The following is a 25,054-nucleotide window of genomic DNA, read 5'->3' as shown; positions in this document are numbered from 1 at the left end:
TGTGGACAGTCAGTGGAACATGTACAAGCAATTATGAAATTATATAATTTCTGTATTATTGTGTCTTCTGTGAAAAGATGCCTGAGGAGAAGGAGAAGAAAAAGGAATGTCTCAGAACTCAACCAGGATTGACTGATTAAATTCACTGTGTAACAAGATCATAGATCAAGGTGATCCAAGTCAATGGCAATAACAACATCAAAGATTAGTAAACACAGGTAACTAAAATATTTTAGAAGTTTAAAGACTGTGATAATTAACAAAAGGTTAGTTAGAGTGAAGAAATAACCAGTTGATGTTGGGAAAACAGGATCAATGGGCTTGCTTGACAAAAGCTTGCCAGGAACCTTTGGTTTGCAAGAAATGCATGATCTGCAAAACAAGTTCAAAAGAATAAGTGGTACTGGGACCAGAGGCCGTCTAGATCAAGTGTTGTCAAAATACAAAAGTATTGACAAAATGGTGTCATCTCTTCCTGTTTATGCAGGACCATTTATTGACTTAGAAGAAAAAGGCTAACACATTCCAATGATGACGATGACAATGATGATGATGACAATGATGGTGGTGATGATAATGGTGGTGATGTGTGACTGTATAACTAATAATTAGAAAAGAAGAGATCATGAATTTGAGATGAAGTTGTGAAGTAAATGGGAGTAAGTGGGAAGGAAAGAGGGGAACTCAGAAATTATCAAACAAATAAAAATTTTAGATTAAAAAATGATTTAACTACCTGCTCTACATCTTAAGACTGTTGGATGTTGGTGATTATGTAGTTTCTGCCTTGAATCTCTCCTCATATTTGATACTTCCAAGTTATCCATTATTTTCATAATTTATATGAAATATTTATTTCTTGTTTTCAGGGAAAGAGGCTGTACTAGTTATGATTCCTGATTATTTTATATTACTCTGGAAAAGTTAGACAACAGATCTTTAAAAATTCTCTGAAAAATATCAAATAATCTTTGTGTGACATTTTTACGACTCATACCTTCAACCTTTATAAAAGGATTCTTAAGGTTTGGTATTGGAAAATAAACTAGAATAAAGGAGAAATCTGTGTATATAAGTAATAAATTCAATCAATAAGGAGAGCAAATTATGCAAATTTTAGGAAGAATTGAATAAAAGGAAACTACACTATAATTAAAAAGCTGTAGACTTTCATGTTCTGCAGTGGGATGGTAGAGAAAAGGATAAATAAATGTTATATAGCAGATACTTTATAGCATGATTTTCATAAACATTCATTTTACAAAGAATGATAGAACTGTCCTATTGAGCACATTGATTTAGCAGATTTGGGTTTAAAAGGCAGAGTGGTAGAACACCTGTGTTTCAGCAGCGGCAGCAAGTACACAAGGAGCCACCCGAGAAAAAGCTGGTGCTCTCTAGAGACCTGACAGAATAGGAAAATAAACTTGACATTTCTCAGTCTTGATAAAGTAAACAAAAATCATCTTCATGGGAATGAGAGTTTAAAAATGTCGACAAAGAAATGTCGACGTCATACAACAAATAACCCTAGTCTCAAAGATACCCAGGATGAAATTACAATACATGAGCTGTGAGGAAATTGAGAGGATAGAGCAGACACATATATAGCATTTATTTTGAATTTTGTTTTACTCCATAAAATTTATTTGCTATTCTTTTTATGAGAACTATTTTATGTGCTTCAGAACTGGCAATGTGATCTCAGTTCTATCCCATTACTCCTCCCATTGTGGTCATCAGCAGGTTGGCTCATCCTGATTTTCTTTAAGATGGAGATCATGTTTGAATCTGCTTGCATGGATGAGGTGATACTTTATCATGGCTGTGCAGGGTCTGAACAGGGCAGACTTTTGGGAAATATTTACTATTTTGATGATCTTTGATTTTGTTTTATTCCAATTAGAAAGCATAGTGATATATAGGTTATGAAGTTGTTTTTCTATATCACAATGTCCTCACCTTATGTACAAATCTAAATGTTGGAGAAATATACATACATATATGTGTGTGATACATGTATATGTACATGACATACATATTACTGTATATATACCACATAAATTATATATATTATTAATGTTGTTGGACAGTGCTGAGGACTGAGCTTAGGACATTGTGTGTGTTATGTAAACTCTAGATCACTGAGATACATCTCCAACATTTCCCCTATATAGGTCAGTACATAGGCTATTTTTCATTAGACTCATATGCATGCAACATCAACCTTGGTTTTCAAAGTAACACTCAGAATATCACACACAAATACAAAAGTTGTGTGTATATCTGTCTTTATCTTAAAAACACAGACTAGAAGGTAATTATTTCCATGCAAGTAATTTGTAAAAATAGATAGATATAATGAATGAAGAGAGAGCTCGACTTGTAGGTAGAAATCTTACCTGTGAAGTGAAGAAAGGAAAATAATGAGTTTGTACCTGGTTTAACTACACAGTGAGTTCAAAGCCAACTTGGACTATATGAGAATATGTGACAGAAAACAAAAAAGGAAAGAAAGAGAAAAATGTGTTCAGAATATTCGTGCCTTATTAAAATTACCGTCAGGCTTTGGATTTCATAAATGAGCGACTTTTTCTCATGTATAAGAATATCTAGAAATTTACATACTCAGTGGAGACATTTTTTGGTGATGCAACAATTACCTCCCTAAGAAAAGGGTTCGTGGGCCTGACATGCTATTCCCAGATCACTTGCCCTGCCATACCTGGTCAGTTTTGATCAAGGTTAGGGATCATTTGCTGAAGAAGTTGACCAACACTTAGAAATTGGGAGCGAGAGACCTCAATGGGAGCTTATAAAAATTTCTAACCGCAAAAATTCATTTGCAAACAATGGAAGTCAAAAATAGTTTTGGCTTGTTTCTGACACAGTTAAATGTTTAGAAAATCTCAGCAAAATTTTGAAGTTAAGACAGACATAGGAGACAGTATGATGTGCTGAAGGCATTGAAATTACTTCTGGTACATGGCAAAGGGGAATTCAATTTACTGATTGAATTCAGGTAATTAGGAATATGACCCAGAAATTGGGGATTACCTTGCAGATACTCCTGAGCTGATCTAATAGCACACATTCCTAGAAATCAAGGAACAGACAGGATTCAGAGGGTAGAAAAAAAGATTGGAGTCCTTGGTGTTTATTTTGAACACAGAACAAGACATGGCAGGCCACCCAAAGTGAATAGTCACTAAAAGTTAAAAAAAAAAAAGGAAAACAAGAAGAGGTCCTCAGACATCTGGGAAAGCCCACAGTGCTGCTGACATTAGGACCTCAGTGCAGTGGGACTTGTGGTGGATTTGGACTGTTAGAATGCTCACATTTTGGGGCAATGCATTCCAGCAGTAGAATTTAGCTCAGCACCACAGGTGACTGACTGAACTTAATTCTGACTTAGGAAACCAGGAGACTCCTCTCCCCTGGACAAGGAAGACAAGTGTGACATCTGCCATCTGCCCCAGTTCTCAACCAGAGATACAGAATGCATGCAGTTTAAAGGGCAAAGCGAAAGCAAATAAATTTAGTTTGTGGACGTACCATGAATAATTCCTGCTCATTCAGCTGGTTATAATAAATATGCTCTCATTAATTGCTTAGTTTAACTCAGAATTGATTTACATCATGTGTGTCGCTTGTGAAGCAAAGGATTGTAATAACTAGGCCTGTGATCCCAGCAGTAGGTCCACGCAGGTGACTATGCAAGGGTCTCTGAGCACCACAGCCTTCCCAGAACAATGAGCTGTGACTTTTGTGTAGGCCAATAGGACTTTTTCTAACAAAAGTAATTCTGAAACATCCCATTTCACTATTACTTTAGGCAGCTGTATTTCTTCTTGTTGTATCTTTACATTTTTAAAAATTAGTTCTTTGAGAATTTCACACAGGCCATTTTTTCTTAATAAAACACTCTACAAATACATAGTGTTTCATACACTGAGAAAATGAGTTTCAAAATGTTAAAGAATTTTTAAAGGTGAAAGTGAAATGTAAACCTCAGTTTTTCTGACACCAATGATCTATTGTCATTTACTCATTCATGTTTATGATAACTTATACACTAAATGCCATGCTATCAGCTTGTTAACATTTTAAAAAGTCTCATATGCAATCCAATATACACAATCATTGTGCCAGCATCACCATTTTACATATGAGAAGCCTTTTTTTCAGTTGTTGTCCAGGGATATCTAAGAAAGACACTCCTCCCAAGTACAACCTATTGATGATTTTTGTGCTTACCCTTGTGAGGTGGAAGCAAGTTCCTCAGAAAAAAGGCCTACAGACCCCTGAACTGGAACTGACCTGAGTGCCCCACCCACTCCTGAAAACTACCTTCAATAGTCCCAGAATATGGTATGCAAGCTTGCAAAGGACGGGGACAATGAAGAGCCCTATCCAGCTATGACTCCCATAAAACATATCAAAGATCAGCGTGGCACAATATCCCTAGAGGTGCAGTAGAGACACGCATACCTTGACAGAAAAACCCTCCAAATAAACTTAAATACCTTTCAACAGGATGGATAGCAAGCCTAGTACCAGAAACCTCACTAATTACTAGTGAACTTGTGGATTTTGGAGGAGAATCTCCACCCTCTAATTTACTAAACCAACACAATCACTAACAACCTATACACATTTGGTCCAATATCCACTGACACGTGTGTCTTCACCTCTCATCAGGGAAAATTCTTTGCACAACAGATGGAGAAATCTACAACAAATCAAAATGGAGCATTGTGCAGTCCCATCCCAGTGGATACATCTATAAAACACTCAGGCACCTAAAGCCCAAAGAACATTGAGGGGAACAGAAAGAGAAGAGGCAGGGAATCAGGCAGTTTTCTATGAGATTGTGTCTCCTAATAACAACAGACTACCCACAGAGCCTCGACAATATGACTTATCAGATGTGAGCTGGGCGAGGATGACACTCACTCACACCAACATGCATTTTAAACTGGATGAATACCTCAAGTCTCAACCCTACATAGAGTATTACAGAAAACTGAGTAAAGCTTGGAGCAGGAGAGGTGGCCTTTTCAGGATAAGACACCTATAGATATATGTATCCAGGACACATATATGTATCTGGATACACACACACACACACACGGACACATATATAACCCTATATATATACACACACCATATCTATATAAATATACATGGTTATATTGCTCTGAAAAACCCTGATTAACTAAGACGACTTGGGGGGGGGGTAGAAATGAACTTGGAACTTTACTGAGAGAAATAAAGCCAATGTGAACAAAGTTACAATTAAATTAAAATTAAACAATGAGAATTGAGACAACATAAGATTTTAAACTTGTGTTTCATTTATCTAAGTATTGCTAACAATGAAATTGCTTTACAAAGTTAATAGAAATTGAGATCTTACTTCAGTAATGAATTAAATGTGTCAAATAAGCTAAATAATTTCTGATGTCTTCCTTTATCTATTCGGAAGAACAGCTTGGATACCACAAGCAGAGCAGGGCTACATGCCTGCTATTTTGGTTTCATGCTCAAACTCTCCCAGCAACCCTAGTTCCTAGCAGCGTTTGCTTTGTGAATTCACCCACATTCCTGATTCGTATAACACATTGTCAGTGCCAGAGCATGAGAAGTAAACTGAGCTCACCCCAGCATTTTTCCTGTGTGTTCCAAGTCCAGACTGTGATGCATGCTGTGGAGCTTTGCAAATACTCACAAGTGTGTGTGTGTATCAAGAGTATGTAATCAGTGAGATAGCCCCCCACCCTCTCCCACAATAGAAAGTTGATGTTTACTGCAGACTTTGCAAGCTTATGATAGTAAAATGATATATCTCAGAAGTTTTGTAAAAGACCCTTTAAGATTCATATATATGTACTGAAAGTCTTCTTTTGTGAATTACCAAAAATAAATTCAAAAATAATTTTAATTGACTAATATTTAAATTGGATCATTAAATTCTGCGCTTTGCTTTTCTATCTCAGTTTTAATGTAAAACACAAAATGACACAAGTCAATAAAATTATATGCAACTATGGTCACAATATTGCATAAGACATAAATCCCTTTGTAAAACCAAATTTGTCTCAGATAATGATGTATTTAAATTAGTATAATTGCAGTTTTCCAGCCACCCTAGTTCTGAAAGATCGTTGAAAGGGTTAAAAGGGAAGGATTAACCTAATTCATGAACTGTGTTATGAATTTATTGCTTCCTGAAAATGAAACAGACTCTGAGTTTATATTATGGTAATTGCTCAAATTCATGTTAGTTTCCCATGAGCTTGGATAAGGAAACCAAAGGTGGGCTCTGTGAGGACCTGGGTCTGTGAGGACCGGGGTCTGGGAGGACTGAGGTCTTTGAGGACCGGGGTCTGTGATGACCGGGGTCTATGAGGACAGGGGACAGTAGAGGAGAAGTCTCTTGCTTCAGAATGATGCTAATATTCTTTTACTGTTATTATTTTTCTGATTTTACTTTGTAATTTTGAGTGCACGAGTATTTTGCCTGTCTGTACATTCATGCATCACATGTGTGCAGTATCTGAAGTCTAAAGAGAGGATTGGGTCTCTTGGGGCTGCAGTTCCACATGGTTATGAGCAACCTTAAGGGTGATGGTAATAGAACCAGGATTCTTTAGGAAAAGCAGTTAGTGTTCTTAACCACTGAGCCATCTCTCTAGCCCCAACATGTTGCCAATGTTAATGTACTTCATTTTCCTAAAATGTTAGATATAAAATTTGTTGGCGAATGGGTTTTCATGCATTAAAATTTTCATGGAGCAATCTGTATTTTAAGATATGCAGCCATATATATGAGTTCGGTGGTCTTTTGCAAATTTACCCTCTAGGAATACTGCAGCCGAATGCTCAAGTGAAGGCTATAAAACATTTATTTAACAAGAATTTGAGCTGACAAAAATCTTTCAAATGGAACATTTTAATTAGGGTCTCACAATGAGAGAAACTAAAAGCTCATTTTTCTTTATTTTGTAAAATAATTTGCATTTTGTGTTTAAAAATAGAAAGTAAGTCTAAACTGGGGAAGGTCAAACCTGGTTTTTAAGATACATGAATTTGACAGCAGTAAAGTCTTACAAAACTATGCATCCACATTTAAACTATATTAACCATTTCCATACTCTTAGTAGCCGTAACAGAAATTGCTTTCATCAAGTCCTCCTGAGGGCACTGTTGACTGAGAGAGCGATAGTATATAGTAGTGTGATACCTACCTACCCATACCACAATCACAATAAACCAACCACCACATGCAGCATTTGACAAATCCTTCAAACCCAGCTCAGTCACAGTCATTCTTCTGAGCTGTTGTTTGTTGTCACCCTCTCTCATCTCTGACTTAGCCTCGCTCTTCTAAGAGAGGTTACAAGTATCTGTCTCTCCTATTAGCTGTTAGACTGTACATCTGGCCCAGAACAAGGTGCTTTTTATACTAACTGGAAATTTTAAACTATCAGGTTTCCCATAACCCCAGATTTGTAGTTACGCTGTAGAAGAGAAAGGAGTTGGAATATTTTCACCAGGCAAAACCAATGTATTTTTGAATGCAAGAGTTTTTAGTAACTAGTCAAGATCACTGCTCTTCTTGTCTCCCCAGTTTGAGTCCTCCTACTCTCAATATGTTCTTTTTGCTCCCTCTTCCTATCTCTCTCTCTCTCTGTGTGTGTGTGTGTGTGTGTGTGTGTGTGTGTGCATACATAGGTATATATGTGTTACAATGTTTAAAATCACTCCCCTATTATTGTTATCCTAGCCTTATATGAAGCCTCCAGGCTATGGGAACTTCCCAGGTCATTTGAATGTCATTTAATATTACCTTTGACTACATTTGTCTCTATGCCTGTACCATTTTTAACCACGACTTCCTCATGTTCCCAATTGAAGATCCCATTTGTCAGTCCTTCTCAAAGCACCTGCCATCCTTCCCCATGCTCACTTTTACTGTTCTGTTAATTCATAAAATAAGAAATGACTAAAAGAGATCTGACCAGAAGTGAAGCTATTTATGATTCTCCATCTTACTAAATGTTTCATGAACAATGTGCCTCCACAATGTCTCCTGTTCTTATCTTCCTCCAGGATGACTGGATCTCTGCCCAGGATCTAACACCGAAGGTCCTGAGAAGCATCAGAAGTTCTCCCATGATGTGGGAGTGTCATATATCAATCTGTTGATTTCATTGGTTAAGTAATAAAGAAACTGCTTGGCTGGCCCTCATAGGTTAAATCATAGGTAGGCGGAGGAAACAGAACAGAAGGCTGGGAGAAAGAAGCTGAGTCAGGGAGTCGCCATGACTCTCCCACTCCAGGCAGACGCAGGTTAAGATCATTCCTGGTAAGCCAGCTCGTGGGCTACAGCAGATTATTAGAAATGGGCTAGTCCAGGTGCGAGAGCTAGCCTAGAAGCGGCTAAATAGAAATGGGCCAAGCGGTGTTTAAAAGAATACAGTTTTTGTGTAATTATTTCGGGTCATAAGCTAGAGCTAGCTGGCGGCCGGGAGCTGGGGCGGCAGGGAAGCAGCCCGCAGCTCCTTACAACACTCCCATAAGCTTTCAAATTCCTGGGGTAAGGCAGGCCTGTGTGATTGCCTCTAACTCCTTCAGGCCTCACCAGGCTTGCTTTCAAAGCTAAAGGTTCATCTACCCAATCTGATCAGCTCCTCCGGGAAAAACATGTTTTCATCCTTAGAGAAAGGAGAAACCTCATGGGTTTAAAAGCTGTAATTAAACTTTTCCCAGTCTCCTTGAAAAGTAGAGAATCAAGATTGTGTTTCTTTTTAAATGCTGTTAAAGAAAAATAATAGCTATCATTATAATATTTATTACTGTGTGTCAAGTACTAAGCAGGGTAACCCATGAATTTTTTCCCTATTATACCACTGAAGCTCAATCCAGGTGTTATAATCTATATTTAGATAGGTATTGACTTCTAAACTGAAGGCAAAATACTACCAAATGGGATTAGTAAGCAAGATTCTGCTAACCTATGCAAGTTTAATGTCAATATTCACTGGTATTGCTCTACTTCACCAACATCTAACTTTTATATGTCCGTGTTTATATAAGTGTAGAAGTCTTAGCTAATGTCCAAGGTCCTTGACACAGATAGGAGGGGAACTCACTGATCCCCACTGCCTTGTGGGAACTAGTAGTCTGGATGGATGGATGGACGGATGGATGGACGGACGGACGGACGGATGAATGGATGGATGGACGGACGGATGGATGGATGGTGTGAAGGGGTGACTGCTGTCAATTAGTTACCCACTTGTGAGTTCACCAGGCCCCAGTGGGTATTTCCACATCCATAGCCATGTACATGGATCTAGTAAGACTCAACAGGTCACAATAAAAACAAAAATACAGGAATATGGGAAAGGGAATTGAATGGTGGAGAGGGGTTGTCAAGGGTAAAAAAAAAAAAGATAAAAGGGTTGGATTAAACAGAATGTATTGCACACATGCATGAAATTATGAAATAATAAATTTCTTTAATGAGGAAGGGCACCATAATCTAGTGGTTGATGGGAAATCTGAGAAGCAGAACCATTCTGGAAAGCTGCTGAGGATTTAACCTAGGGAGGAACAGCTAGGAGAGCCACCACTGGTACCGGCCTAACGATTTACCTAAGGGAGAACAGACAAAAGACACTACCACTGTTTCTGAATATGTGGGTCACAGAGGCTGTAGTGGTGGAGTTGGCCGTGACTGGGAGTCATCAAATTGTGAGAGAAGGAGCTCTCTGAAAACAAAGTTACAGATGGAAACTGGTCCTGAAAGTGAATACAAAGACAATGGATGACAGGGTTTTCAAAAGCCAGCTTCTACCAGATGTTTTACAAATCAGAGGGGTTCTCTAATCGCCCGTCAGTCCTAAGTGCACTCCACAGAGCACCTTTAAAGCTCTCCTTTCTCTCACAGTTCAGGCTGCACATTTCTGAACTGTCTTGTAATTTTCATGACAATGATTTTATAATACTGACTACAGAAAGCACAAAAAACTAAGGCTTTCTATACAATCAAAATTTGTGTTTTACTAATAGCATAAAAGTTTTTATTTTTGCTTTCACAACTCATAGTTGAAATGTCATCTAAAATACAAGGACTATTCTAAAATTCTGGAAAACCTCTAGGTGGTCTGTTTCTTTCACTTGCAGGCACACTCAGTATATTGTTTATTGTTACAGTTTCACACACTTACAAACAAAGAAGGTGTATGAATTGTAGTTTGCACAATTCTAATGAACATGAAAGCAAATACGTGGTGTGATTATGGTTATATCTGATCCACTGCTTGGCTCATTAAAGATCCCACTTAATATGATAATCTGATCTGACATATTTTAATGAAGCTGCTTCTAACTCCACACAGTAAAATCTCCACTACCCATACTGCTTCTCCAGTGAGACAGTTTAGCACGTGATCCTATAATGATCTATCATGCACATGTCTATCATGCACATATAATGATCACAAAAGGAATACTAACAATTTTCCCGAAGGCACGACTACATATCAAAATATATTAAATAGTTTAAAATGCATAAAATTATGATGAACAGCATACACATACATAATAAGCCTAATTTAATTTTACTCCCACCAGAGATCCCACAAAACTAGACTGGGCCCAGTCTCTACGGCAACCCCAAAATGGAAGAAATTATAGAAAGAGAAGTTAGGATGGAGTAGACTTGTTTTAGCTGATTTAGGTCAAATATCTATTTTTTTTTCTATTTTTAAAAATAAATGGAAAACTGGGACTCTTCACATGAGAGTTGCAAATTAACCTTCACAAATCTCACAATAAAGTCATATCTTCATTGTATGGTCTTCTGTATAGCGTAGGGATTTACAGCCTCATGCAAAAGGGACAGGAAAGAATTTCTTAGCATTATCTAATAAAAAACTTGCAACAAAGATATACAATTTGTAAACATAAAGATAAGGTTAGAATGAAGTAAGGGACAATGCTGGTCTAGAAAAGTGGCCGTTGTTGATTCTGTTCTAAGGTCCATGATGTCATGAGTTCCAGGAATCTAGGATTTTGCACCAGGTCATGTTTCTTTCCTATTGACTAAGCCCCAAAAATATGAACATGGAAGTGTTACTTGCACCTTTACACGTATCTTGCCATACTGGTAACTGTTGTGGTTCATAGGTATTGCTGCTGGGCAGCCCTGTTGAGTTGATTCCCACTCTTAGCACCTGGTACAGTATTTTCAAGAACCATGAAAGCTAAACCACAGGAAAAGGCTTTTGGGTCAGGATATTAGGGCTCAGTGAACATCACAAAAGAAGTCCAGAAAGATTGAAAGAGCCCAAATATGCTGAAGTCTGCTATGGAATAATCTCTTCTAGAAATGGTTCCATAAACAAGACCAGAACAACAATAATATAAATGGGCATGCTAACATGGAAGGTTGAATATTTAATGGGATTTCCACCTATGTACAAAGAACTAAAAGTAGTTATTGGCTGTTGAGAGGAGAATTAGTCTCACACAGGAATGAGTCAATTAAAAAAAACTTAAAAATATAATCATCAAATAAATGCCTATACATTGATAAAGTGAAATAGTAAATGAAAAAAATAGATGAGGAAAATGAACTGGCCTGTTTGCAATGAGGAAAAGAGAACCAAGAGCTTATACAGGGCCTTTGTTTATCCTAAAGTGACCTCATGGATTTTAGCAAGATCTTAGAGGCTTTGTGAAACTCTTTGTTCTATTCTGTAAACCAAGGCATTCTCTAAATTTTGTATTATTGATGTGAATTTCTACATCTCCGCCTTCATTCTGTCAGACAATCTTAAAGCAGAGACGTTTGAATGATCTCACCAGAGCTCCTTTAAATGGGGCATGGAACTGCAGGGGAAAGGCATGCCATACATGCAGGATACGTGAGCAAATGTCACAAGCCACAGGGCAAAGGTGACACAGCTTCCTGGCGCAACAGTTTTTTCTTGATGTTCTATATAAACCAAATGATTTCATATTGAAATAAATGTAGCAACAAATGCAATGCAACACAGAGTTTTTAAACATAACATATAGAGGACCAGGCTCTCGACTCAGTGGGAAAAGGCAGTTGCTGCTTGTCCTAATGACCTTAATTCTAGCCCATAGACCCACATGGTGGGAGGACAAAATTCTTACCACAAACTGTTCTCTGACCCTCACACTCATGCATGTGATACAGGCACGGCAACCCCCCCCCCACACACACACACATACACGCACACATACACACTCCAGATGTATAAATGTTAAAAATCCTCATGCTTCGAAGACAGTTCATCTAAACGTAAGACAGTTAAGGCTAGGTCTCACAAAGTGGTAGGTATTTCACGCATCTCTGCAGCAGCAAGAAATAAGCCCTGTATTAAGTAAATCAGTTCCCCTCTAGACAATACCTGCATACAGGGCTCCTAGCTCTGCTGCAGGAGTGAGTGCAGCCACTGGGAATTGTACCTGTCCTTCCATTCTTATCTGCAAAAATGAAAATCAATCGAAGAGAGTTTTATTAAACAACTTGGGTGCTCTTGGCCTTTTAAAGGGCATTGTTGGATAAAGATGGATGACTGAGTCTATCGGCTGCATTCATTCAGAGCATGCTTGGACCGACGGCAGACAAATCAATGGCTAATCCCAAGCAGCTATTAGATGAAGAAAGCCAATGGGACTGTTTCGCCAAGACTAAAACACAGCTTGAATTTTCTGTGGAATAAAGTGAGTGTAGAAATTCAGAGAAGTGCTTTCATTATTGGCAACGAACATGTACATAGCACAATCTGAAGAGAAACATCTTTTTCTGGTAGTTCTGTTTTTAAAATATCAGCTTGTTCAAGAGCTAGAAAATAATTTTGAAATGCTAGTCAGAAAAGAACATACACAAAATAATAATAATAAATAAAGACCTCTTTTCATTTATGACTTTTATCCTTAGAATTTAGTTTTGGATTTAGAATTTGCTTTTGCTTATGGTTCCCATATTTGCTTTCTTGCTGTCTACTTTATCTTCAGAGCTTGTAGTATATGAATCATTGTTGCTTCCACATTTATTATTTTAAATACCTGTGGAGTCCTCAACAAAGAATAACAGCCATTGTTCTCGGGTGGCGAGCATTCATCAGTAGGCTGCTAACTGGGTAGAGCTACTTGTGTCCCAACTGCACTGTATCCATTATTTAAAATTTTTGTCCATAATTGAAAAGAGAGAAAATGACAAACTGGTAAACTGTATGTGTAGAAGAGGCTAAAAGCTTTAGCCTTAAATGAATTACTCTACAGGGAATGATAACATATTCTAATCCTCTTTTGCAAAGTATTTGTTTACTATTTTATTATTAAGCACATTCCTCAATTTCTGCTTTAAAGGGTATTTGACAAAGATCAGACCATATTCTCATGTGAAGTATTTGAAGGGATTTATTTTTTTTAGCTATTTTGTAAAGACAAACAATTTAGTAATTCAAAGTCATTATTAACATTGTGACTGATTTTGTCATTTGGTTTATTCTTGTGGATAATCCAGTGACTCAATTTGTTCCCCTTCCTTTTAGACATGATTGACATTCAAATACTCCATATTACTTCCAATCGAAGCAAAGAAGCTGAAGTTAAATTTCTTACTTCCTAGTACTCCTGTCTGATACTAAGAGCAATGCACAAGTGACAGCTCATGCTGGCAGTCATGCATGGCAAGGGGAACACTCCTCCATTGCTGGTGAGCATGTAAACCTGTAAAGCCACTGCAGAAATCAATATGGTGGTTACTCAGAAAATTGGGAATAAATGTACAACAACACCTAACTATATCACTCTTGGACATACACCCAAAAGATGCTCCATCCTACCACAGTGACATTTGCTCAACTATGTTCATATTGATTTTATTTATAATAGACAGAAACTGAAAATAAACTAGATGTTTCTTAACTTAAGAATGGATAAAGAAAATGTGGTACATTTACACAATGGAGTATTACTCAGCTGTTAGAAATGACATCATATAATTTGCAGGCAAAATGAATGGAACTAGAATAAATCATCATGAGTGAGGCAACCCAGACCCAGAAAGACAAAGAGGATAAGTACTCACTTATAAGTGGATATTAGTTGTTAAGGATAATCACACTACAATCCACAGACTCAGAGAGGCTAAGTAACAAGGAGGGCTCTAGGAGGAACACATGGATCTCCCTAGAAAGAGGAAATATAACAGATTATGGAAGTGGACTTTGGAGTAGGTATAGGGACAGGAGGGATCAGGTGGGGTAGAGAAGGAATTGGGGGTGCATTTGGGGAGCAACGTGGAAACCTAGTGCACTGGAAACTCTGTGGGTGACCCTGGCGAGGACTCCTAGTAATAGAGGATGCAAGCCTGAACTTGCTGTCTTCCGTAGCCAAGGGAGCTAGCAGTGGGACTGAGATACTAATCCAGTCACAAACCTTCTACCTGTTCTGCCTGCAAGATGTGTTGGGGCAATGATGGATCAGAACTTGGGGAAGTGGCTAACCCATGGCTGGTCAAATCTGAGGCTCAATCCACTTATAACGAGCCCATGCCTGGCACTGCCCAGATGCTAAGATCCAAATGATTGATGGCCAGGAGACCTAGGGTAGAACCAGACACTACTGTTCAAAAGAAAGGAAAATGTCAATGAAACAATTTCCAAACAATTCCGAATGATATTTTGCTCTACAAAATATCAGTGGCTAGTAAAATTGTCATTATTAGAGAGGCTTCCTACAGCAACTGATGGGAACAGATGCAACAACCCACAGCCAAACAGTAGACAGCTTTCTGTCGCTACTCCTTCTCCACCTAAATAAACAAGTAGACCATATGCATGCCAGGAACATCAATCAAAATAAGGCACAACGAGATACAATAAGACCAGGCCCCAAACCTCATATGAAGGTTTGGCAAAGGAACTCAAAAGGAAGAAAAGGGTCCAGAAAACAGGCAAAAGAGTCAGAGATGCCCAAACTCCCACTATTAGAAGTCCCACAAAAACCCTAAGCTAAGCAATCACAGCAGGCATGCTGAGGACCTAGCACAGACCCATGCAGGCTCAGTGATTGCTGCTTCAGTCTCTATGAGCTCCTATGAGCCCAGGTTAGTTGATCCTGTGGACCGTATTCTCATGGTGTCCTTGACTCCTTTGGCTCTTATAATCCTTCCTCTGCCTCTTCCACAGGAGATTAAAGTATACAATTTCTAATGTTGTGGGCAAACTGTGTGTATAGATTTCATAAACATACACACACATAAGATATTTGAAGCCATCCTCTTAAAGTTTTGTGACAGTAGCATATTTTAAATAATTATTTGTGATAATCTAAAGCATATTATTAGCACGTAAGACATATCATTCTATGATTAACAGTGGATGAAATACTATTATCCTGTTAAGTTTCATTCTGGGCTTGAGATTCAACTACACTGTACCAAGAGACTGAAAAGACATACAAATTCCAATCAGTGTTGGGCATCCCTTGGAGAATCTCATACATACTTTTGTGGTTTGGGGAACTTTTTATATGCCCTTTGGTTGCTCCCTTATTGTTTCCTACAGCAAATAACATCAGACAGTTCCAATGGCAAATCTGATCACAATATATACTTCCTATTCTTTCTGTCTTGAAAACCGAGGCACAAAGTTCTTGGTAGCTCTTCAGATCCAAACCCTCTACATAATCATTAAACATTCATTAGAAATGTCTCTAGCTCCAACGGTATAATGTGCTCAGGATGTGAAGCAACTCCACACGTTACACCCAGACTATCCATTGAAGAGACACATGAAACCGTGGAACTGAATTACAGATTGAGATTTTGAATGCTTTTTATAATTAGACTTTCAGAAAATTTAAGACATCTAAAACTGTTAATGTTATTTGGTCAGACTAACATCTATTTCAGAAAAGTAAAAGATTATACACTAAATATGAAAACTCAGAAAATGTCAATTAACTCATATAATTAGTCCCTAGGTTAAAACCAGTCCCCACTGGGTCTTCGATATTTTGTATTATGTGCCCTCTTACATACAACGTTGTCCCCCAAAGTGATGAGAGCCACTCATTATAAAAATATCTGGATGCCTTCTCCCTTTTATAAACACTCAGCCTCTTTGCAAGGGTGGATACTCAGTGGAGTCACATAACGTCATGGCGGTGACTCAGATACATTGGCTCGCACGCCTCCGCTGCTGTCAGCGCAACACACTGGACTCAGCTACTGTCTTCAACCACCTGTTATGTACTCAGGAAGCAACATGCTCTCCCTACTAAAAAATGGTTGCTATAGTACTCTTTTAGCATTTTTATTTGTTTATTAATTATTGTGTATAGTGTGCTGTGATAAGCACATACAAGCCAGAGAAGAACTTGGGCCATTGCGGTCTCTCCTTCCACCCCAGAAGGTCGCAGTTCCTTAGGCTCAGCAACAAAGCGCCTGAGCTACTGAGCCATCTCACCATCATATCAGTATTTCCAAAGCCAAAAAGAAATACATACTCTGAGTTTTTTTCTCCTGAGCAAATGGAGTCTGGGTATATACACCCCTACTAGACCTTTCCTGTCTGTGTGCTGCAACAAGGTGGCCAGCCCTCACCTCTTACCTGCTTCAGTTCGGCTTTCTGTGACTTAGTTATGTAAAACCTATTTACTGTTGACCATGACAGTAAAGATTACTGAGTCCTGTTAGGTAAATGCTCAAAAAAGACAAATCAAAGTAATTTGAATTAGTGGATAATATCTAAAAGAAAAGTTCACAGAAATCTGGGGCTCAATAAAGTGTGCATTTAAATATGATTTACAAAAACTATTTCAAATAATTTAAGGGAAGATTTCAATGTTTGGATGGATTAGAGCAACACAGATACTTATACATATATGCCAATTGTTTTTGCTTTAATATAGATACAAGTTTAGAGTACTGATTATAAAAAGTCTGTCTAAAATAAATCCTGCTTTTGAACTTCCATTAAACAGAGCTAATTCTACACTCAGCAAAATATTCTACTAAGAAAATAAAACTGAATAAGAAAGGCATGGACATATGGACCATGTTATTTCCCCTGGATATTTCACCATGCTTATGTTACTATGATTATTAAATAAAGGAAGAAAGTTCTCTGATGTGTGAGTATGTGTGTGATGCTGGAAACTGAACTTTGGGACTACATTATTACAGCTTTGGCCTGAAATTATTCAAAATACAACTGCTTTATCACTAAACTATAGGCCAAGTATTCTACTAACTTCTTTAGTAATATTTTATCAGTTCCATGATGCAGAAATACCAATATGATATTAGTCATATGTTTCTCAATGCAAGATGACTTTGGAATTTAAATTGTGTTTTTTTTCATATTTTTCTTGAAATTTTTGCTTTTCATTTTACATACCAACCCCATTTCTTCCTCCCTCCCCTTTTCATCCCCCAACTACTTTTTAGAGGAAGTAAGGCCTTCTTTAGGGAGTCAACAAGATCTGGCAATACCAACTTGAGGCAAGACCAAGCTTCCCCTGTGCCATCAAGACTCAGCAAGGTATTCCATCATAGGGAATGGACTCCAAAAACCAGTTTGTGCTCCTGGGATTGGTTTTACCTCGTGCGACTTTCAGCTTCCCCTCCTCCCCCAACAGATCAAGTCACATAACTGTCACCCACATTCAGAGGGTCTAGTTTGGACCCATGAAGTTTCCCTAATTGTCAGTCCAAAGTCCATGAGCTCCCATTAGCTCAGGTCAGCTGTCTGTGTGGTTTTCCCCATAGTTCTGTTGACATCCCTGTTCATATGGCCCCTCCTCCCTCTCTTCAAGGGAACTCCAAGAGCTCATCCCAGAGCTTGGATGTTGGTCACTGCCTCTGCTTCTATCATTTACAGGATGCAGGTTCTATGCTGACAACTGGGGTAGTCACTAATCTGATTATAGGGGAAGGCCCTTCAGACATGCTCTCCACTATTGCTAGCAGTCTTAGCTGTTGGATCAAGTTCTAACTGGAACAACTGTAAACGCACTGAATACTACGGTCTGGCCTCAAACTCACGGCAACCCTCCTTTGCCTCACGTGTTCTGGGATTGCAGGCGTGAGCCATTAGCTTAAGCCTTTCAATTGCATTTTAGGTTATGCTTCAAGGTAGGCTGACACTTGCACCTTTTGCCTCCTTGCTTTGTCATCTGCTTTACACAGGCCACTCTGAAAACTGAACTGCTGTATATGACACTGTAAGTGCTTAATTGCCTATGTGTGGTTTCACTTAATGGGATTTTACACTCTAATTTTTACATAATGAAGAGAGAATTTATTTCCCACTTTGCTACTTCCTAAATGTTGTCTCTTCAAAAATTAAATTGCTCATGAAAAATAATATTGGTCTGTAAGAATTTTAATGTGTGGGTATGTTTTCTTAGTACTTAAGATACTCAAAATATCAAATTAACAATTTGCCTCTGACAAAGTGACAAAACTCTCAAACTCTTCAAGTTTTTCATGCATATCATATTGAATTTATTTAGATTTGTGACATTATGAGCATTGAAAAAACAGTCATATGTAGTGGATAAAATATTGTAAACCAACTAGTAGCTTCCTTTGAGCATGTTACTAGAAATATCTGTGGCTTATGCCACTGAACAAGCATATGTGTGCATTTGCACGCACACAAAATGAGAGTACAGGGGATGAACAAATGTGTTGCTTTCTTTTAAGGCTGCATAGGTTTGCAACTATGTTAAAGAGAATGTATCCTTTTGTGAATGCTTCAAATCTTAGTAAACAGAGATACATTGAAAAAGAAATGAAAACAATGCCCGCTATGAAAGCAACATACAATACAGCATGAGAAACAAATTAAATATTTATTATTCAAGCCTGCTTTGTTCATTTCTGCTTCTAGCATTTGAGCAATTTACATATACTTGCAAACTACACATTCTTAAGAGGAAGACTTGCTGAAGCTATTAGCATGGCTACGTGTCAAACAAGCAAATTACAAAAGAAAAATATATACATGGAAAATAGAACAAATAGAAAAAGAATATTTTAACGCAAATTAAATTTTGCATTGAGTAAATGCTGTATCAGATAAAATTGGATGGCTAATATCCATATGCTTCAGTTGGACACTGTTCAGTGCACTGTGCATGGACGAACTAAAACCTACTAGCAAATGCATCCCTGGCCAGGGAAATCAGCAGCATTTTGTTTTGTTTGGTTTGGTTTTTCCTTCATTGTCTTAGATAGAAGCAGAAGTTGAATATATCAAGCATTAAGTGTGTTGGTATTCATGCTGGAAAAAATGTAAAGTTGAAAATTGCTGAAGTAAGAGATACATTCTTGTCCAATTAAACTACCACTTCATGAAATGCTAGCACATGAACTAACAAAATTTCAAATTCTTTCAAGGATGAGCACTAAAATATATAAACCCATGCTTAATAAGTGATTGCATTTACATGCAGGGTTGGAAATGCTTGTGTTGAAGTTCTGTCACATTGTTTTGGGATTATGTTAAGTCTCTTGATCATTCTGTGTGTTTAGGAATCTATCACGGAGAATTTACTCTGGCTTGGTTACCAGATGACCATAAAGACTCAGTAATCTGCTCTGATCATAGAATGCCTACCAAAATGCATGCTGAAACCACAACACAGAATCAAAGAAATACACAAATTACAATTGTCAAAACATTTGCATGCAAAATTCAAGAAGTCCTTGTTTTTTACTGCTGAGTAGTACTCTAATATGTATATATTCCATTCTTTCTTCATCCATTCTTCCATTGAAGGGCTTCTAGGTTGTTTCCAGGTTCTGGCTATTACTAACAATGCTGCTATGAACATAGTAGATCATATACTTTTGTTGTATGATAAGGCCTCTCTTGGGTATATTCCCAAGAGTGGTATTGCTGGGTCCAGGGGTAAGTTGATTCCGAATTTCCTGAGAAACCGCCACACTGCTTTCCAAAGTGGTTGCACAAGTTTGCATTCCCACCAGCAATGGATGAGTGTGCCCCTTTCTCCACAACCTCTCCAGCAAAGGCTATCATTGGTGTTTTGATTTTAGCCATTCTGACAGGTGTAAGATGGTATCTTAAAGTCGTCTTGATTTGCATTTCCCTGATCGCTTCTTGAATTTTGCATGCAAATGGATGGAAATAGAAAACACTATCCTGAGTGAGGTAAGCCAGACCCAAAAAGAGGAACATAGGATGTACTCACTCATATTTGGTTTCTAGCCATAAACAACGGACATTGAGCCTATAATTAGTGATCCTAGAGAAGCTAAATAAGGAGAACCCAAAGAAAAACATATAGGCATCCTCCTGAATATTAACCTTCATCAGGCGATGAAAGGAGACAGAGACAGAGACCCACATTGGAGCACCGGACAGAAATCTCAAGGTCCAAATCAGGAGCAGAAGGAGAGAGAGCACGAGCAGGGAACTCAGGACCGCAAGGGGTGCACCCACACACTGAGACAATGGGGATGTTCTATTGGGGACTCACCAAGGCAAGCTGGCCTGGGTCTGAAAAAGCCTGGCATAAAACCGGACTCGCTGAACATAGCGGACAATGAGGACTACTGAGAACTCAAGAACAATGGCAAAGGGTTTCTGATCCTACTGCACATACCGGCTTTGGGGGAGCCTAGGCAGTTTGGATGCTCACCTTACTGGACCTGGATGGAGGTGGGGGTTCCTTGGACTTCCCAAAGGGCAGGGAACCCTGAGTGATCTTTGGGCTGACGAGGGAGGGGGACTTGATTGGGGGCGAGGAAGGGAAATGGGAGGTGGTGGCGGGGAAGAGACAGAAATCTTTAACAAATAAATTTATATAAAAAATAAAATTGCTCAGTGCTGAGAAGATTAAAAAAAAACAACTGTCAAACCAGTGAAAAGTCTTTGCATACACAAAATTAAATAAAATTCCAGAAAAAATAGTTCAATACAGAATGATGTTCAAAGTCAATTAAATGCAGTGGAAGCAGAGTCTCCTATAATCTGTTACTCAAATTTCACATGAGTTATTATTATCTGCACAACTGAGAATTCTCGGGTTTGCTCTCTGTGAAAATGGGTAGCATTATTTCCACATCACACGTATTCCACATCTCTCAAAACTCACTGCCCCATCGTCTTTGAGTGCTGCTTGGAGACAGTATCTCTGGACTTAGAACTCTGAGCAGAGCGCTTCATGCACTTATAAATTAAAAAAGAACTAGTCAATTGAATAGGTCACTAGCCTCAACTAGAAAGTGGTATCTGTTTTTCAGTATAGATTATAGTTTTTTAACAAAATTCTTAAGAACCATTAATGAGTCAAATTTAAAATAAGCACCTGGGAAAGTTAAAAAGTAGACTCAAGCTGATAAATAGCAATCCCTGAAATATTAAACTAAAAAACTTTCACAGGTATCACAACTTAATAAAATAAAATGAAGAATACATGAAGTTCATGTTTTCATTCCACACAATGACAGCAGTAATGAGCTTTAATGGGCGAGCCTTACTGAGACCTTTGTCCTTAAAGCAAGCAAAAAAAAGACTGATGATCAGCACAACCTTAAAACAGGAGCCCTCTCATTTGTTTGCTGTCTCTTCTCTATTATTCAGGCAGGAAAGAGAAACAGGAAGGATCGAAATATGTGCTATTAAGAAAATTTAGATTGCAGGTCAAATCACATGATCAAAAAACATCTTAAGGTTTAAATTATATAAATATTTTAGAGATTCACATTTTCTAAAAGTATTTCAAGAAATTAATTATATTTAAAAATCTTCTGCACACTTTATTATCATAAATATTTTAGCATTAAATTTGTAAAATATTATAATTATGAAAAAATTCATCTTGATCCCTTTTAAATAATTTTAAAAATTTTATGTGTGTGTGTCTGTGTGAGTGTGAATGTGTGTGTATTTGTGTATGTACACATGCATGCAGGTGCCTGTAAAGGACAGAAGATGACATGTGATCCCCCCGAAATTGCATCAGGGTGGCATTAGTATCTAAATAAGGGTACTAGAACAGAGCTCAGGAACTTTGGAAAAGCATCAAGAACTCTTAGTTGCTGATCTGTCTCTCCAGTCTCTTTGACCCTTCTGGAGCCTATTTAATGTGTCTACTAAAGACAATGAGTTTTATGTGTCCACTAAAGACAGTGACAATCCAAATGTGATCACATTCACTCACTCACATCCTCGTGTTCCTCTCTTATCCCTGTCACCTTCCGATTCCTTCCTATTTCTCTAAACAGTTCTCTGATACTTCTCTTACACCCCCACATATACATACACACAGAGAGACAGACATATGTATGCATAGAATTCACACAAGAGAAAATCCAATATGAAGTATTTTTAATTCTGAAATCATATATAGTAATTAAAGACAATTTTAGAGATTGATAGAAGTAATGAATAATAATCATTTTAACCTTTTTTCTGTACGTCTTATTGTTTAATTAATTTTACCTTGTCCTATCCTCAAGTCTTATGAACAAAGCTACTTATTGAATGTTTGTCTCCACACCCTACTGAAAACCATGAGATGAGAAGACATGTAGCTTGTGTTTACTCTTCATCTTCAACACTTGGCAAAGGTTTACGCCAAGAGGAGGAGCAACAATTACTCATTAAATGAGAGGGAGACAGAGAGAATGGTGCATATCATGGTTACTTACACCAAAGCTGGTACGTGAAAAACTGAGAATCCACTCTGCATACAATAAAGCTGAATACAGGAGAATGTTAACACAATGTAATGTGTTTAATGTGTGTGGCTTCAAACTGTAAAACTGAAAATTTACAAGAAGAAATTTGAGAGAAGCCTGATGTCATCTTTGGAATGTCAATTGAAATATTTTTAGCCACAGTAGATGAAAGTTTTCACTGGTGCCAAATATAGGAATTTGCATGTCTATTTTATAACACCAATCACAAGCCATTAGCAAAATTAGAGATGTCAAAGCAGAAGTGCAACACTTTTAGTGACCTCTTAAACTGTTGTTAAAACTCATTAAAGTGTACTTCGAATGTTATGGTTAGCTAAATGCTAATGTATAACATTTTAAAATGCTATATTTGTGTCAGTTGCTTTTCAATTGTGAAAACATCATGACAAAGGCAAATATAAAAGAAAGCATTTAATTTGGGAGCAGATGGTTAGAGTTCATGAGCATCATGGCAGGAGCACAGCAGCAGCAGGCGCGGTGCTGAGGGTAGTTGAGAGCTCCCATCTCACCCACAGTTAAATGCAGAGAGAGTTAACTGGGAGTGGCATGAATCTTAAACCTCAGTCACCCCTAGTGACACACCTCCTTCACGAAGGCCACACTTTCCTAAACAGTTCCATCAAGTGATTGGTATATGTATGGGGGAGACAGGGGAAGTATGTAAATTTGTAAGTCTATAAAGGCTATTTTAATCAAAACCACTGCAGCATACCAATATAAGAACTATGGCAAATTTTTCTTCTGCAAGTTCATTGTTAACTTTTCCATAATATAAGTATTAACAAGAAAAATGTGGCTTCTAGTGATCAAAATTTTAAATATTTTTAAATATTTTAATATTTTAATTTTAATATTTTCTAAATACGAATGGCAAATGGAGAGAAAAAAACAGCTTTAAACACAAGTAATTTAAATTTAGTACACAGACACCCAGACATTGAAAATAGTTTATTTCTCAACAACTAACTGCACTTTTGTGCAAATAAAATAAATAATGAAAGGGTCAGGAGATGAATTTTTAGGTAAAAGTAATTGCTGTGTGTGAGTCCCAAGTACCCACACACATGAGGGACCATCTTGAACCCAGGAGCTATCTTCAATTGGCATCCACTTACAAAGAAAAGATTCATTTTCTCCAGTGGAGTCTCACTGTGTGTATTAACCATGTATAAGGGTAGACCCCAAGCTCAGCAGCAGATGGCCAACACAAATCCAACTCAATGATATTTTTGTGTACTTAGTGTCTCATATTGCTTTGTTTGGGCTGTTTTTTGTCTTCCTGGTCTTCTGGTATACAATGATTTCCAATCTTTATATGTGTGTTTATTATGCTTGTTCTTTGTTATTATTTTTTCTTTTTTTGTTGGATTTGTTTATGTATTTGTTTTCCAAATACAGTAAAAGAAAATATGGAGCTAGATTGGTGTGGAGATGGTAGGGAGGATCTTGGAAGACTTGGGGAGGGAAAACCATGATAGAATCTATTGCCTAAAAAATTATTTTCAATGAAGATATAAGGTAGAGAGTGATTGAGCAAGAAACCTACAATAGTCAGGCTACTGATTCCACATATATACACATGTATACACACATCTCATACACATACACACAAGCAAACACACACTGAAAAATAAAATACTTTAAAGTAAAATTTTAATTTTTGTAGTATGCTCCTATAGGAATGGATAATATCTAATATATTTTAGCCTCTGCCAAGACTATGGTAAACTGAGGTAACCTTAGCAAGTGCATGATTCTAGAAAAAAAGCCATTCTGAGTCTCCAGAAAATGATTATCTAGGTATGGAAAAATTACTCATTTTATCTTTTAATCCTTTTAATTACTCCCTATCTCCCAACCTCACCCTTCATTAATAGAATTAAATACAGATCTTTTGCAAGGAGGGCTTGTTTGTCCCAGTCATCCAGAACCAAAATAATCACACAGAAACTTTATTATTTAAATTATTGCTTGGCCCAGTAGCTGTAGTAATAGGAGCAGCAGGGCTGCGTCCCAAGCACCCCGGCTGCCTGCTAGCTTATGCCCCGAAATATTCTTTTAAACTGTATTCTTTTAAACACTGCTTGGCCCATTAGCTCTAGTCCTTACTGGCTAATTCTGATATCCCGATCAACCCATCTCTAATAAACTGTGTAGCACCGGTCTTACCGGGAAAGATTCAGCATGTCTGACCTGGTGGCTTGCTCATCGTGTGCGCCTCAGAGAGCAGAGCTATTGCATCTGCCCGGGAGAGGGAAGCAT

This window comes from Microtus oregoni, unplaced genomic scaffold, assembly GCF_018167655.1.
Source record: "Microtus oregoni isolate MIOR12 unplaced genomic scaffold, Mior012 000010F_ref0000083, whole genome shotgun sequence".
NCBI classification, from domain to species: domain Eukaryota; kingdom Metazoa; phylum Chordata; class Mammalia; order Rodentia; family Cricetidae; genus Microtus; species Microtus oregoni.
Note: the sequence above shows the minus strand (reverse complement) of the source record.